Source organism: Nyctibius grandis, chromosome 6 (genome assembly GCF_013368605.1).
Source record: "Nyctibius grandis isolate bNycGra1 chromosome 6, bNycGra1.pri, whole genome shotgun sequence".
Lineage (NCBI taxonomy): Eukaryota > Metazoa > Chordata > Aves > Nyctibiiformes > Nyctibiidae > Nyctibius > Nyctibius grandis.
In genome coordinates this window covers 47,386,280-47,404,466 of record NC_090663.1, presented here as the reverse complement: position 1 = coordinate 47,404,466, position 18,187 = coordinate 47,386,280, and the positions used below count along the sequence as shown (strand labels likewise).

The window sequence follows — 18,187 nt, the reverse complement described above, 5'->3', positions numbered from 1 at the left end:
GGCAAATGATTGCAAAGCTCTCTATGTTTTTCTGCAGATTATGTACCTTAAATATTCATTCCCAATTAACACAACTCTACCACAGATTTAAGTCATACATTTCTTTGTGTTAGCCATTACCAGCTTTCTAAACATTGCAAGATTAAGTTGATTACACTTTTATCTTACCTCTGCCTGGATGCTTTGCTTTGGAAGATAAGAGTAAAGGTAATATGCTATTACATTTATCTGTTCTTTCAAGCCTCAATAAAAAACTGAATTCTCTTCAATACCACGTAAGAGTAATAAGTTTTATAGTGAACTCCTGTGCAACGTAAGGATACTACAAAAAGCACTTTGCTGTATAATCTCACCAACACTTATGCACTGGGATAAAATCCAACCTGAGAAGTCCCAATACCAGTTACAGTTCCTCTGAGTTCCACTAAGCACTTCAGAGTGGCAAGCTTCTCCACTCAGCTATTTTACAACCAGGAAAAAAGGTAAAACTGCTGTCCAATACACTTCCTGAAGTTATCCTTCCCAAGAATATTTTTAGGCAAAAAAAGTTCTTTCTTGCTTTTCTCACTGAATAACTGCATTTTTTAAGAGAGTCGGAAGAGGTTATTAAGAACCTAAATTAATGAAGGGTCAGATTTGTAAATCTTCTGCTAAAAAACCGTTAATAAATTCGTTCTCAGGATTGAAGTAAGATTTACTAGCCTGCCACCCCCTCGGCCTTGTGCCATAAAGCTAACCAGCTTCTTCACATCACATACTGATAAAAAGTTTATTTTATATTGTTCAGTATCTTACCACAGTAGCAATTATCACACACATTTTTACAGCTGAATAGTTCTAAGATTCTCTAGGAAATTCTCTAAAAACCTTTAAAGCCTCTGATCAGTATATAATCAGTAGCTAGAAAAGGACAGAAGACACCCAACTCTTACGATATTGTTTTCTCCGTGTGTGTTCAGTACAAGGTAAAACAGCCCTGTTCAGAAGGCAGCATAAGAGGACAACATCCCTATACAGAAGCCTGAATTTTATAGTTCTTCAAGGAAGAATGACTTCCAAACACTAGCAATTGTTCACGCACCATTTATATTCCGCAAAAGGTAATACACCTGCATAAAGCTCAGCTTTATGGAAGTAGGATTGTTTTCCAATAGCTGATGTTACTCTCATCATCATGGCATCAGGGCTACACAGCAACTTGGGAACTGGACAAATTATGAGGCATACTGCATCTCCACATGCTAATCAGAGAGTATTAAATTATTTTATTGTAGGACTGCAAAGTTTGTTAATTTCTTGTGCATGCTAGTTCAGATCACAAGTCTTTATTTCTCATTCTCTGCTCAATGTGGATACCCCAGCTCTGAAAGTTAGGGTTACACTGTAACATCTCCAGGATGTGAAATCACTCCCATCTATCCACTTCCGGACGTTAAAAGCGACTATTGAAGACATGAGCAAAATCACAGGCTTGGTACAAGCATCACATGCTTCTTACACAGCAAAGGCACACCCTTAAAAACACGCTGCCACTGGGTGAATACACGGATTGAAAACAACGTAACAGGAAATTGTCATTGGATTTGAATTCTGAGTCTAACTTTTTTTTTTCCCCTGTAAGAAACTTTCCCCCTGTAAGAAACCATGAAAAGTTGCACATTTCAATACCATTTACAGCATAAGTTTACAGACATTTTCTAGTAATAAATACTGCAAGCAGGGAATATATCTTCATTATCATTAAGGAACTCAGTGTGGCAAAACCACAAAAGTTGCATCCATCTCAAAGCAGACACTAAATGCAGGTATCAGACCACATTACATGAACTCCAGCTAACCTGTGGAAAATCTGTTTCTTTGATGCACAAAAATATTGTTTTAAGTAATTAGGCATATACACAGATGATGTTTTAAAACCAGTGAATATACGAGTGGAAAACTATTTGAAACTGCCTATGGAAATCCAACAGATACTTTGAAGTAAATACTTGAAATAACAACAACAACAACAAAAAAAAGATGTTACAAAGCAGCTTAAAAAATGTCAAAATGGAAAGGACTGGGGAAAATGAAAAAAGCCTTGGGACAATATCACTATGAGACTATACTGTGTCAGTTACAGATGGATTCAATCTACATCGAGTATCTTTGAAAGATTTTCTTGATTTGTCTTTGATTGAGTTGTCTTCAAACTGAATTCAGTGAAATTTTGGTCTTACCATAAAAATGAAACATTAGATATCAAATGTGTTTCATGACAGCAATGAACCACTTCAGGTCAAAATAAATCTAAAAAAAAACACTTTTGAAGCAGAAACTGAACATTTGCTAAAGTTAGCAACACCTCCAATTTAGCCAAACATTAGCTGGGGGGAAGTATTGTTAAATTCCTTAAGGAAAGGACGCATACAAAACATTTCCATGTTTTCCAGAGGGATGAGCCTCAAAGCACCTTGAACAAAGCCTGCACCTTTAAATATTCACAAAAACTAATGAAGCACATCTTGTTCTGATTACCACTTTTTCTAATATCATCCATTGATAAACACTTCGTAGACTTTAATATTTTAAGGATCATTTACCTTAAAATAACATTCTCTCTCATAAAATAGATTGTAGAACTATCTGCCAGTTGGCTCTTGCTCACCTCCTCCAGTATTCCTCAGCCTAAACAAGATATGTTACTACCTAAATCTCATCCCACTGGCTTTTTCCAGCATAAACAGTAAAGTTGAATCAATTTAAATGAAAACCCATAGCTCTCTTAACCCACTGAAATTCTCATCTCAGATAGAAAATGCAGTTAAAAAATGAGTCCTTGCTAGATGATTTTCCCCTCACTGATACTAGAGGAAACCAAAGTGACACAACAGAGAATAAGACCTATAATAACAATACAGTAACATGCATTTAGCAGAAAGACTAAAAAGCTGGTGTCTACAAGACACAAAGCAATGAATGAAGCCGCTTTGTTCTCTCCTATTACCCAGCTAAGAATGAAATATTTTGCACCGCCCTGAGCTGTTGCTGTACTACTAGCTTAAAAAAGCTACAAGATTGTGTCAACTAAGCCACAGCTATTAGTGGCACTAGGTCAAGAGTTTCATTACATTCATGACGCAAAGATAAAATTTTCCCTTTCTGTTGCATGCTATGAAGTCCACCCCTGCATCCAATTAATAGCAGGTACAAAGCTGTTTTTAGATCAAGTGCCCTACAGTTGCAATTTTTGGAACTGTTTGCTTTAGAAAAGTGTTGAAATCCCCACTGTGCCCTGAGCGCGAGTCCCTGGTGGTACATGAGTAACAAAAAGCTGAGAGGGCTCCTCCTTTGAAATACGCAGCCCAGTGTACTCAACGCAGTGGATGACTATGAGTATGACACACATATGAGTGTCTGCCTTCATATGCTGTCTGTTCAGTTATGGCTGCGATTTCTTCATTTAACCAATATTCACTATTTTTTTTGCAGTGAACTAACACTTCATTACAACTTTCCTTGTAAGTTGCTTTTTAAGAAACATTCTTTCAACTGCCACACCAGGGATAAAGGACGGAGCAAATAAGCTATGTTTAAAGAAAATGCTACAACTGTAAAACCTTATTTTCAACCCATGTGTTTTTTATATATTTAGATGGTAGGTACTCCTACAGGAAAAGGATGTTTCTTTATATGTATGTCATATCTAGCAAATTAGAAACCTGGTCTTATTAAAATGAGAACTTTTAGGCAATTTCAACATAAACAGACATGCTTTGTTAAAAATGACAAAAGGAGAACAAATTCACTGCTTTCAAAGAATCTTTATAACCCTTCCCACCTCCAGCTTCTTGGAATAATAACAGTGCTCAACTTATGTCTGCAAATACCATCTTTTCTTCCATTCAGATACCACAATTAATTGTGAAAACAACTAAGTATGGGTATTGGGGTATTTTTATTGAAACAAACAAGACAGACTATTGCTATGACTCAATCAAACATAAATAAAGTAAGCGTATTATAGGTACAACCGAATAGGATCAAATCAAAGCTTCGTATAACCAACAAAAGGAAGGGAGACTCAGGAGGATGAATGTGCAAAAATTGTGCTAAAAAACAGAGGAAAAAAACCCAAAGCTATCAATGTACTCGCTCTCTCCATTTTTTGAGGAAACTGTCACAGTTTCACAGAGACAGTTGGCACAAGGTCATAAATATTCACCATGACACTCCCACTCCATCAGGTTCACTTAAACAGCATGGAATCTACAAAACTTCCATCTGCAGAAACACAGATGAAAAGGACAGATCCTTTAATTGGAGGAGATGAATGATGAAGAACAAAAATTAATAAAGTAATGAAATATACATAGAAAAAGTAGATGAACTTTGTCAGGAGAGAAAGCAAGGGCCTATTAAATGAAATTGTAAGGAAGAAAATTCATAAACTGTAAAAGGCTGGAATTCTCATAAAGCATAAAATTAGAGCAAAGAATTCAGTTGCAGGTTGTAGTTAAGGCCACAATAACATTAAGAATCAGAAGATGACTAGACATTGTTGAAATAAGAGTTTCTAGGATACATTAGCAAAATCCAAACAAGTCTCATATGAGACTTTTAAGAGCTAATAAAATAATTTTTAATTATTACTGGTTATGAATAAATCTCTCTGGACAGGTTCACATCTACCTGCTTCAAAGTATTTAACATGGTATCATTCGACTTTATAATAATATTTGTATTATTATTACAGCTGTACTTAAATGTATATCTCATATATAACAAAATTATTACTCATGGTGACATCTTTGAAAATTGCTTTATGTGGACTATTAAAAAAATGCAAATTAGAGAAATCTTCCAGGGAAAAAAAATAACAACTTCCTTTTATATAATTTTCTCCCATTATAATTCTGCTTATGCATAGGTCTTATGCATAGGAATAAAAATGTCAAAAACACAATTTAAAAGAAAATACACACAGTCTCTTCCAAAACAAAAATCTCGGTCTAGGGTGAGAAAAATTTGCTTTCATTTTTATTTTTGCTATCATAAGAACTGAACATCAGCTTTCAACTTTTCTCTGTTACCAATCCACTTACCTTCTGTCACCTCTCAGGAAATATCTTCATTATAACCTCTTAGACAAAAACAGTTTGAGTACAACACAAACATACTTCCATTGCCAAGTCAGTACACGTGAGGGCAGAGGCACTTTACAGCATCCCTCAAGCTCTAACCTTCAAGTGTCACAGCTGTGCCCCTTCTCCATATCAGGAGAAGACACAGCTATTTTCCCTTCTCAGGGGTGTTCATGTTTGAGTAGATGGAAGCCAGGCACTCAGACCTGGTGATACATTCCTGAGTGTGTACCTAGGAAACTAAGGCTGTAAGATCATTCCAGGATCTTCCTGCCCTCTAATGTCAATTGAGCCAAACTGAGTCATTATAGATAATTTAACCTACTACTTTAGCATATGCATTACTGTCACCTTTTCAATAGATAATTTGAAAATGGAAGCCAAGTTCGCTTCAGAATGGAAGTGGTTGCAATCCTTTTTCTTTGATATACACTGGGGAAAGAGTGTATATATATCATCTAACCACAGCCACTTAAAGTGTCTGGAGTCTACACTCCAAAGCAACTACTCTCCTCTACTAAGCCAGATGTCTGGACAAATTTCATACTCAGTGAAATTAACACCAGTTAGTCAGTGCTAACTTAGCCTCAGGAATTAACTTTCTGGACATTTTACACAAAGGAGTTTATCAATGGAAGTTTTCACTTCAGCAGGAATTCTTGAATGAATGCTGCAAAACATTTCAGGAACAGTACCTTCCAAATTTACACAAAGGTGTATTTGTGTCATCTGGCTAATCCTGGAGTCCAGTTCATCTGGTCAGAAGACACTAGGGACCACTGCAAGTAGAGTATACTACTTCTAAACCTTAACTCTGAAACTGTGTATATGCATGTGTTTGTCTCTTCATGGTCTGTAAAGGCAGTCTACATTATCTTGTCCAAGTTGCAATGAAAGCAGAGCTTTAGATTGAGATACAGCAGAAAGAGAGATAAGGATTCATGTCATTGTAGCTTAAACTTTCAGTGGTGTTCATTCCAAAAACTGCTAGAGTTAGCCCTCAGGACCCTAAGCATTCCAGGTGTGGGTTGAAAGTATATAGGCTATTTGTGTACTGCAGGACTTAGTAACAGACCCCAGCTGTCCCTTCATAAGACCCTTCATAAGACCCTCCATTCCTCTCTTACCTATGCACATGCTAAATGCCTCGGCAGGGAACCCTCGCATGCAGGCAGGAAGCACACAGCTGTAATCCAGCCACGTCCACAATCAGAGGACAAGATGACCAAGGAACATTGCAGGGCGTACCTGCTAGAAATTTTAGCTATAAACTACAGTTTATAGTTGTAACTATTTATTTTAGCTATTTAAACACACAAATAACCACCTATCAGCAATATTTTTCCAATTTTACCACTAATTACAAGATAATTGAACCTGGAAAGGCCCAGGATTGCACCACCAACAGCTATGCAATGCTAGTAATGGGAGGGGGCAATAACGCACAAAACCTTATTTTCTCAAGATCTTCTATGCAGCTCCATATAATATACACTATGTACACTGCTGGGCTAGCCAAGCAAAAAAACCCACAAGCTGCTAATACCTCCTAGCTCTTAGTTAACAGAAAGCTGCAGAAAGCAGCACAGACAAGTTTTGTTTGCTTACTTACTTTTAGATTATTGACTTCTTACTGTGATTAACCACAAAAATAGAAACATACACAGGAAACACATCAGTATGCCCACTGCCCTCCTGTCAGTTTGACAGTCTTTTCCAATGTTCTTCCTTAGTTTACTTTCTGCTTAAATAAACCTTCTGCCTATAGTCACAGTCACTTTGAAACTATTCACAAAGCAAAAGCTGTATAAAATGGATATATTAAAGCCTGAGAAATACAGAAGTCATAAAAATCTAAAAATACAAACATCCTATCAATCAGAGATTACTGCATAGCTGAAAGGCAATGCTCTTACAACGCACACACAATTAAAAAAACAAAACAACAAAAAAAAAAAACCTTACAGCCACATAGACCTGACATTAACGGAGAACTAGTTATTTGTGGAACAAAAGCACCTCTTGACATTGTAACTCTGTTTTCTACCTAATAATTTCTTATGATTCATGCAGTGTAGTTTTATCTGAAATACACCACAACAATAAACTGCTATCAAAATAATTATACAAGTATGAATTTGTGTCTCCCATTCAAGTTGAGAGCCAAGAACTTACACTTTTTTTCCAGGAAACTACTGAGGTGGCAGCAGAAACGGAGAATCCTTAGACCATCCTCTCATGAAACAGCCCACAAAAATAGCGCTGTCTTTGGTCCATTACATTAATAAATACTCATAATTATCCTCTCTAGCTTTGTGGAAGGCACAGAGAGCCACAATCATTACAATCCCCCAGACCATATCAGTAGACTACCGCAAGAGTGATCCTACAGAATGCCATTTCCTGAGACGGTCACCCTTAAACCTGCCTTCAGAGGAGGGAGACACAACGCTCAGTGACACATCAACTTCTAGGCAACATGAAGAAAGAAATTATAAGATGCTTCTCTACCAATATGAGGTTTCTCAGGAGTGTTCTGCTTTCAATGGGTCAAAACAAGCTCCTCACGCAGCTCCACAGAGGTGAATGTCCTTGCGCGGGCATTCTGGAGGTAAAGACATTCTGGAGGTCCTGCTGTCTCTGACAGCACAATCCCTCCACACTGCACAAATTATCGATACAGGAGCTGAACCTTTCATCTGTTGAGAAGCTGAAACAAGAGTTTATTGCCTGAAGCTGGGTAGTATGAGATGTAGACGTACAGCATAACAATACTGTATCTCACTCAAAATTGCTGTACCTGTTAAGTGGTGTGAATTAACCTAAAGAGAATTCTCTTTGCACTTTTTCTAAGACCATCATGACTCTTGCTTTAAAGTGCATTAATCTTGTTTGCAGGACAAACAACTATTTGCAAGCAGACTCAGCAAAAACAATTTTCACTGGCTCTTAATCGCAGGTACCCTTTCCTTCTGATGGACTAATTGTGGAGTAATATCCAATAAGTGTAATAAGCAGGTGAAGTATAAATGACAGGCTATATAACAGTACTCATTCCTTCCCTTCCAAGCTACTTCTGTAGCATAGTCAAGATAGTCACCTCAAGAGGGAGAGATGCAAGCTCAGTCTGAGGGAGGCTGTGAAGTCAAATCTTGTTGCATAATTTGGAAGCATATACTATAACCACAACATGCTAAATGAGGGAATCAAAGCATTTATAATTCCTATCCCCACATTCTGTAAACCAACACATAATTAACCAGAAACTTATTATTAACGATAAAAAAGAATTATAGAATTAATTAGTGTATATTTTCACAACACTGAAAATAAACTAAGAAGTTGTCTTCTGTTGAATTTGAAAAGCATTGGACCAACCAAAAATAGAAAATAAATACTGCTAGTCGGAAGTACTTACTGCTTTGTACCATTCCGTCCCTTTTGTCCACTGGACCTCAAATTTTTTTTATTCATCAAAATAGAGTACCTTATCTTCACTTCCTGAAAATTCTTTGCAATTATTTTTTTCTTTTATTTGTGTGTCTTTTATTTCTTTTTTTCACCAGCACTTTTTAAAATTTGGCATTGCTTATTCCGTGATGAGCTAATAACCTCTTAATTTCCAAGGCAGCTCACACAATTCTCCAGCTTTCCTTATGTTCAGCTGCTAATGAAGCCATGGCTGGTGGCTTATGAACGTTGTGCACAGGCTCACTAGCACCATTTTGATATCTACACTTACATTCTGACACTACCTGAGATTTAAGAAGTTTATACCTAGAACAAAACATTGACTGCATACTGATGCCAAATGATAAAATATTTCTGTTTAGTTGCATTGATACTCTCTCCTGCGTCATCACACCATGTAGATGGGGTGCTTAGGGACATGGTTTAGTGGTGGACTTGGCAGAGTTAGGTTAACAGTTGGACTTGATGATCTTAAAGGTCCTTTCCAACCAAAACGATTCTATGATTTAACTTAGAGGACATTTTTTCCTGACCGCTGATTTCAGAACATCTGGTGGAAATCTGGTATCATATATTTTTAAAAACACAGAAAGTTTCCACAAGAGCTGTGCCCTTATTTCACATTCACAAATCATAGTTATGTCTGTCTGATTTTAACAAGGCATGAAATTATACCTCAGCAAAGTAAATTAACCAGCAACACCAGGGACAGCTGTCGTATTTCTTAGTGTCATCAGTTCAGATATATCAATTTATATTCCTCAGTATATCCTTTATTAAAAAAAAAATCTACATACTAATTAATGAAGCAAAAGGTGAAGACCTCACAATAATTCTATTCTCCTTACTCTGCAAGACAGAGCTTTGTACTTGCTGATAATCACAAAGATGCTTACAGCATGCCGAAATGCTACAATTAAAACTTGTATTCCCCTGAATATATTCACAGAAGACAATACAAAAACATATGACAGGTAACATACGTGATTACAGTTCAAGTCTAAGTTTAGTTATCAGAAGACAAAAGAAAAGCATGGGGAGAGCAGCGGAAGATTCATCTCCCATGATCACTGAAACCTTAATTACAGCTGTGCAAGACACTCCTTGGAAATTAATGTGCTCTTAGGGTCTTGGAATCTTCTACAACAAAAAAAAAAATCTGTGCTATTCTTCACCAGTTTCTATATATATAATTTAAATACTTACTACTGATTTTGGTAGTGTGTTTTTTGTTTTTCAACTGGGTTAATTTCACCTTTTGCCGTGCTTGCACTGGACTCTCATCAGGATCTCCAAATAAGTGACCCAACCCTGTATTCTCAGTGGAATTAAGAGAAGGTATTTCAAACCCTTTTTCAGAAGGCATGAGAAGAATAAGGGGAAAAGCTGAGTGCTCCAGAGATCCAGCAAGGGAAGTATTCAGAGAAAATTATGAACTCTTGTCACTGTGCATCAGCAAACATGCCTTTCATAAAGAGGAATAATTTACCATTTTGTCTGTGTAAACAGAACATTTGTACTCTTAAATTTCTGGCAAAATGAATGGCTATAACAATATCTAGAAATTGTTGTGCTTCTATAAACATATAGAAGCAGACTTTGTGCTACTACTTATTTTACACAGAACATATTAAGATACCTGAAGTTTTGATCTTTTACAAGCACAGGACAGAAATGTTGTGTTGATGGTGATTAGCTGAACACAGAACAATCCAGCTGTGGGGGGAAAAAAAGAGGCAGAAAAATATTTCTGTTTTCTTATTTGTTCACTAGCTAACATAATAGAAATTATACATGCAAACTCCCTTTGGAAGAAAAACATAATAATTACAGAACTGATCATAATGAAGTAGTTGCCACCATGACCTACAAATCTCAACAAGTTATATAGTTACTTGTCTGTGTATCATGACAGTCAGTTTTACAATACTGATATATTTATTTGGAATACTACCAAATACCTTAAATGTGTAACAGAAATCCTTTAATCAATATCACAATTAACATCATGGAACTATTTCTAGCAAAAAGACTTGAGACAAAGTTGGAACTATCTCATGGTTAAAAAACGTTAGATTTCTCTCTCTTGTAGTAACCTGGGCTCAGAATATTTAATAATAATAATAATGATATCCTTTTTCCTCCCCATGTTGTCTTTTCTGTTTCTACCAATATGATGGTTGAATATGTGAATTACAAAATCAATTGCAGCCTTTGGTAGGAAGCTGCATACATGCTGTTTTGAGACATGCCTGTGTGATGCTGTCCCCCACTTCCTTAACAAGAAGTGAATGGATTAAGCACTAAATATAGAGAAGTATAGGAGGATTTGAAATAATCCATTCCAGCCATCTGTGAAACTACAGAGTGCTGCCATAGCTTCATTAACTTATTGACAACCAATCCAAAAGAGAATTCAAAGAAAACAGAACCAGAATTGCTTGTCTACAGTTCTCCAAGCAATATTTAACTGGTTAAATAAGGCATATTATTCATTCTGGCCTGTATACAGTACCAGTCAGAAGTTATTCCAAACAGAAACTACCTTATTACTTCTCTCATTAGGCCCTTATTAAATCAACAATCAGTCTCTAGAACCTTTTCTCCTCCTCTTCTCAGTATTTCTCTTTGAAGCATACTGCCAAAGTAGGCAGACTTAATGAAAAACAGTATGTCCAATGCCTAAAAGAAATCTGTATTGACTGATGTCAATCTCCTGAACTGCTATTACGTTTAATCAGTGCTTACAAGCTTCTTCCTGTTCAGATTATCCCATAAGAATTGTCTGCAGAAATTGTCAACAATATCCTTAGCATTTGCAAATGCCTATGGTCAAAATTGCACAAACAAACAATTTATAAAGAAATGAAGGTCCTGACAGCATTTCAATACAGATATACCAGAGGCAGAAGTACATCCTCCTCTCTATAATGCCACTGCATATACTCCAGATACAGAAAAAAGTACAAAGTCAGTGCATTGGCAAAGTGATGGAGTGGAGCCACTCTTGACAGGGCATCAGACGGCACAAACACCCCAAGTGCAGATTAAAGATGCATAAATGTCCACTAGTGGCAAGGACCAGTGACAGACTATTATCCTACTGGAGCAACAGGCTTAGGAAAAACAGGCTGTAGCAGCATTTCCTAGAAAACAACACAGCTTCTTGGCCCATGTGAATCTCTAAGGAGTACAGGCAGGTTTTTTTCTGTAGCTCAACAAAATTCTCAAATTCCTGGGCTTCAAAGCAACCTGGTGCTCCATATGAGAGTGGTATCACATGAACGATTTTTACATCAAGTGCACAAGCATCTTCAATGCTTCTGCAAAACTGAAGTTATACCTAGAGAAGAATGCTTTGTATAATAGGAAAAACGATGGCAATGAAGTTGAGGACTATGGTACCTTTGAAGTATGTGAATATTTGCTCAACACACACACACCAGAAAGAGGTTCACTGGCACTTGGGAGGAGTAAATATGGGGTCAGTTCTTACACCAAGGGGAGAAAATACGCCTCTATGCTCACATATTGTCAGCTCTTTAACCAGACTTCAGAATTGTCTGTAACTATATAGTAATAGACAATGTTGCAGCCATTTTAGATCAGAAAAAAAAAAAGACACCCACATTTTTCTGCTATTTTGTCCTCAAATGCAGTGACGCTATTAAAATCAGATGGAAATCAGCATATTTGCAGGACCCCAAATAACATGCTTTTTTGTCTGGGAGGCTACAAATGTGCTCAGCATGCAATACAACATTCAACTTTTGCATCCTGTCAAAGACTTTTCTCCATGTCCTCACCTAAGATTTTTCCAAGCACTCCTGTACTTTTTTCCCAAATGTTGTCTTATCTTCAATTAATATAAATACCTATAATTGATACACACACACATGCACACTTTTATATATACACATATACACATATAAAATACTTGCATTTCTCAGACAGAAATGAAGAGATGAACAGAGCAATTGAAAACAAAGACAAAGTTAAAATAAATTAGCCAATTCTAACTCAATCTTACCTCTTTTCAGTTTGTCTGGGTTTTTTAAGGCTACTGTTATGATACTGGAAATTCACTTGCCTGACTAGTGCTAAGTAATTAAGCCCACCAAATAATACTGAAAATCTGACAAATTCAGTTATTAAGGCAGCATTATTAGAGCAGCAGTTTCTCTTCTCTCCCTTGACTAATCATAAAAGTCTCCTTGAAATATCCTGGAATATCCCCTCCAGATTCTTTGATAAAACCAAAGGAAAAGCTTCAGCATTTGACTCCTTTTAATACAGTTAGGATAACACAGGGCAATTGGTGAAGTTCCACCAGAACTGTGTGAATATTAACAGAATTAAGATAACATTCAGGTTTTACTTTACAACACAAAGGGCAGAACTCAGATCCCAACATCTAGCAGATTTTCTTTTATCTGCACTTAATTTGTGCTTATTTCAACATCTCTCAAGTTATATCAGAGTAGTAAAGAAATACTAAGACAAAGAAATATGGAAAAAATGGGAAAAAAAATGAAATAAATATCAAAATATTTTCTGACACTTCATTAAGAGCTTGAATTGTGGAAGACTAGCATTTGCAAGTTTTAATGTGGTTGCAAGTTATGCCAAACTAATACCTATGCTGCCCAGGCATAGGAGTTGCTGCTACTTTAAAATAGAGTGCTAGATAAGGAAAAAAAATCTGAAATAGTTATTTTTAAAGGATTGAACAGCTACCATCTGTTTTGAAACACTCTTCATTAGTACCTTCCCCCTTATAGTTTTCAGGAACTTGCTAACTAGATGATGCTTAGTTAAACTATTATAATTACATATACAAAGGAGAAAATTCATATACTGGTTAAGTTCTAGCTTGTAAACTCCCATTCTCATTCAAGATATAATTTTTAGGCATATTTATATATGATACTTAGGCATGAAGCTTTTCTCTTCCCCATCTCATAGTTTATTTTCAAATTGTAACTCTTGATTGGGACTAAGAACTTCTGAATTCTGTTCTTAGCTCTGCCACCAGCTACGTGAATCTGCCAAAATCAATAGTCAGTCTAATGCTTTTGGTTCTTTGTGCAAAATGGATCTTCTAATACTTTTCTTGCAGTAGTGCTAGAAGGACAAGTTCATCTCTTTCACTTGCTGAAGTATTTTGATGGAGACAATTAGACTCAAGATGAAAACAAAAGTTTGAATTCCTAAGTGGAGTTTGTTATGTGACGTATGTAAAATTAGATTATTTCACTACAGATGTGCCACAAGTGGCACAACTATAAAGGGCACTATCATATAATTTAATAACTCTGGAAAAAGATGACCAATCCGGAACAGGTCTGAGTCATAGCAGGCACCTGCACAGGCAGTCTTTGCTAAAGAACTTTATAGTGGAAAGTTTCATACTCTCATACAGGTTTGGATATTTTCTACCTTTCAGTCACTTTTAAAAGAATTTCTGAAAAATAAGCTATTGCAGTTTAGCATGCATCACAGTGGATGTATAACCTATAATGACACAACATTAAAATCTTGCTCATTAGATTCAAAACCTTAGAAGAGGAAAGATGTTTGTTTGCTCCTCACTAAAATACAGCAAGTTAATAATAGCAGGCGTTAAACATAAGGCACTTTGCAGGGTCTTCTTCTCCATCGAGCTGCAAGTCAAAATGCCAAAATAAACCCTTTTTTCCAGCAGTATGAATATAATTTAACATTTAACAACAGAAAAGAAGAACTTACAGGTAAAGCAATCTTTTAGCAAATTTCTGCTATGACAGAGCTTCACATGATCCTTCACATTACTTCCTGGGTTCATTTCCTAGAACAAACAGAAACAAGACACATGTGAAACCACTTATATCATGTTGAAATACTGTATACTTAAGTTTAATAGCCTTAAATCAAGTTATGAAGCAAGCTTTAGAAAGCTTTTAATGCTGGTGTCTTACAGATGGTACAACCTAAAACAACACTTCTGGAATTGAAGTTAGTCTTAAATAACCTCTATCAAATCCTATACGAGACGCTGGTTCCCATTCATCTTTCTGCTGACTCTCAGATTGATTTGAGATTAATTAAATACTAATCCTTGATCTCCCTAACCACAGGAAAACCATACATTATTTTTCTTCTATCAGCCATAATAGTGGAAAAAGCCTTTTTGTAGCCAGCTAACAGGTATGGCATTGGCAGAATACCATGCAAGAATAAATAAAGCTTAATAAAACAAAAAAGCCAAAACACGTAATTTGGTCACTAGTAATGTTTTTATATACATTTGCTCGCAAAAGAAAGAGTAAAATACATAAAACATTTAACTAAAATAGTTGTCTTATGAGGGCAACAAGTACAAGCCCTGTCCAGCAAAGCACCCAAACCAGCTAAACCTGAAACCTGAGCTGCGCAGTAGCAAGTGGTGGGTGCTTGCATTGGGCACCTCCCTGCTGTGGGGGACGGAGGCCCCCAGCTGTCACCCTGACCTGTTGCCTGGGGAGGTTTGCTCCCTGCTGAGGGACTCAGATCGGGACACTGTGGAAAGGCTGCTGCAGCCTATTACCCTCTGCTTCTCTTCCACACCAATGATGATGTCAGGGGCAATCAGGAAAGCATCCAGCATTGACTACATTGCTGTGGGGTATGATGGGGATGCTTGGGGGCATGTCAAGTGCATGGGGAAAACTGCTCAGTTAGTTTTCTCTTCAGTCCTTCCAGAAAGGCAGAAGGGTCTGAGGAGGAGCAGACAGATCCCACAAGCCAACAATTGGTTGTGCAGTCAGTGTGGGCAACAGAGTTTTGGTTTTTATACAATCACAGGATACTCTAACAAGGACAGAGGATTGTTTAGCAGATATAGTAACCACCTAATTGGGGAAAAACATTTTTGACAACAGGTTGTCCAACCCAGTAATGAGAGTTTAAAACTAGGAATAACAGGATCAGGAGAGGATGACCAACGATCAAGTGAGGAAGTGAAGGACAAGGTTGTCAAGCAAAGAGTATGAGTCAATGTGAATAGAAGGATATTTGTAAGCAAAAAAACAGGGTTGTAGCGGTCCCACCCCATCTGTGTTCACATACATAGCGAAATGCCTGCCAGGCAGAATTATGGGGAAAGCTATCCTACCTTTTCTGGGAAATCAGCATGCTTTTGTACGTCTCCAAAGAGCCTGTACGCTAACGCAAACAGCACAGGGAACAGGAGGAATTCAGAGGTCTGTATCCAGTTGGAGAATTATGACCTCACTGGGATCACAGAGACACAGGTAGGATAGCTCACACAAACATGAAGGGGAACAGGAAATGTTCCTACTGGTGTTATCTGCAGCATAAGGAAGACTAGGGAAAATGGTAGCCTACTGCTGAATATTGTTGGAGACTTGTCACAAAGGATATGAGGAAGGCCAATACATTGAATGCCTTCTTCGTCTCACTCTTTACTGATAAAACCCTCCCTCAGCAATCCCAGGTCCCTGAGATCAGTAGGAAAGCCTGGGGCAAGGTAGATTTCCCCTCAGTGGAGGAAGATCAGGTTAGGAAACATTTAAACAAACTGGACGCACACAGATCCGTGGGCCATAATGAGATGCTCCCACATGTACTGAGGGAGCTGGCTGATGTCTTTGTGGGCCAACTCAGTCGTTGAAAGACCATGAAAGATCATGGTGACTGGAAAGCAGGGAGGGAGGAAATTCTGAAGACTGGAAGAAAGTAAACACTGCCCCTACTTTCAAAAAGGGCAAGAAGGAGGATCCAGGAAACTGCAGGCCAGTCACAGCCTCACCTCGATCCCTGAGAAGGGAATAGAGAAAATAATCCTGAAAACCATTGCCAAACACAAGAAGGACAAGAAGCTGGGAGTAGTGAGCATGGATATATGAAAGGGAAATTGTGCCTGACCAACCTGACAGCCTTTCACGATAAGAAGGCTGACCCAACAGACAAGGAGACAACACTGAACATTGCTTATCTTGACTTTAATAATGCTTCTGTCACTGTCTCCCATTGTCTCCTCCCTGACAAACTGACAAAACATGAAATAGATAAATGGAGAGTGAGATCAACAGAAAACTGGCTGAACTGTTGGGCTCAAAGGGTTTTGGATCAGCAGCACCAAATCCAGGTGGCCAGTCAAAGGCATACCCCAGGTGTCAATACAAGAGCCAATACTGTTCAACAACTTCACAGTATCTTGCAAAGTGGGACAGAGTACACCTTCAGCAAGTTCACAGATAATACAAAACTAAGAGTAGCTGATACACCATAGGGTTGTGTCCCCATTCAGAGGGACCTTGACAGGCCGAGCAATGGGCCAACAGTAACTTCATGAAGTTCAACAAAGGGAAATGTGAAGTCCTGCACCTGGCAGGAATAATCCCATGCACATTGTCAGAAAAGGACCCGAGGGACAATAAGCTGGCCGTGAGCCAGCAATGTACGCTCACAGCAACCTGGGCTGCATTATGAAGAGTATCACCAGCAGACTGAGGGAGATGATTCTTCCTCTCTACTCAGCACTGGTGAGCCATTCTGAATGCTGGGCCCAATCCTGCGTTCCCCAGTACAAGAGAGACATAGGCTGACTGGAGCAAGTCCAGCAAACATCAAGAAGGTAATTAAAGGACTGGAGCATCTTTTGTATGAGGAGAGGCTAAAAAAGATGGGGGCCTTGAGAAGAGAAGGCTCAGAGGGATCTTATCTATGTTTATAAATACCTGATAGGGGGCAGGGTAAGGAAGGCAGAACCAGACTCTTCTCAGTGGTATACAGTGAAAGGACAAGAAGCAACGGCATAAACTAAAATACAAAGACATCCCATTTAAACATAATGATTTTTTTTTTCTTGTGAGGGTGGTCAACCAATGGCACAGGTTGCCCAAGTTGGCTGTAGAGTCTCCATCCTTGGAGATATTCAAAACCCAACTGGACATAGTTCTGGGCAATGTGCTCTAGGTGACCCTGTTTTGACCAGGGGGTTGGACAATCTCCAGAGGTCCCTTCCAACCTCAATGACTCTGTGATTCTGTAAAGTGTTTTATTTAACTGGTCTATGCTTAAAATAAATTGAAAAGAGGTTAAATTAATCACCCATGAAACCTCTTCTCCACGGTGTGTGAAAAAAAAATAATACAATCAACCTCACTGTGCTTTAGGCTAGCATAAAAGGCATTAAAAGGTTATAGCTGAAAGCTAGCAACATATAGTAACTCTGACCCTAATGAATACCAACATGTCTTTTGGCCTCTCTGGTATTAATGGCAAGACTTTACAACCATAGATTAAAAGCAATGGAAGAAATTCAGATCTCTGATGCAATTCATTGCAGAAGCTATAAAGTTTTCCCCAATAATTCCTGCTTCTAACTCTCCTAGGTTTCCCTGAAAAAGCAGAATTTGCATAAATATATAACTTCCTGCAGATATTCACATGATACTTAAAATGGATTAACAACAAATACATTAAATGTATTTTGTTTCATAATGGAAATATATACTTAAAACCAAACAAACATTACTCTGACCACTCAAAAAAATTCGTTAACATGCACTCTAAAAATGTGAATCAACTTCATGGTATTCAGTGGTATG

At 37.7% G+C, this 18,187-nt stretch overlaps 1 protein-coding gene across 2 annotated transcripts in view; it reads right to left on the bottom strand.

Annotated features, from left to right (window-relative positions):
• Positions 1-18,187, bottom strand: part of MARCHF1 (membrane associated ring-CH-type finger 1) — a 297,872-nt gene that overhangs the window by 183,866 nt on the left and 95,819 nt on the right. For both annotated transcript variants that reach the window (XM_068403330.1, XM_068403331.1), the window contains exon 3: positions 14,343-14,421. The gene's annotated coding sequence lies outside the window, so the exon portion shown is untranslated. The remainder of the gene's footprint in view (positions 1-14,342; positions 14,422-18,187) is intronic.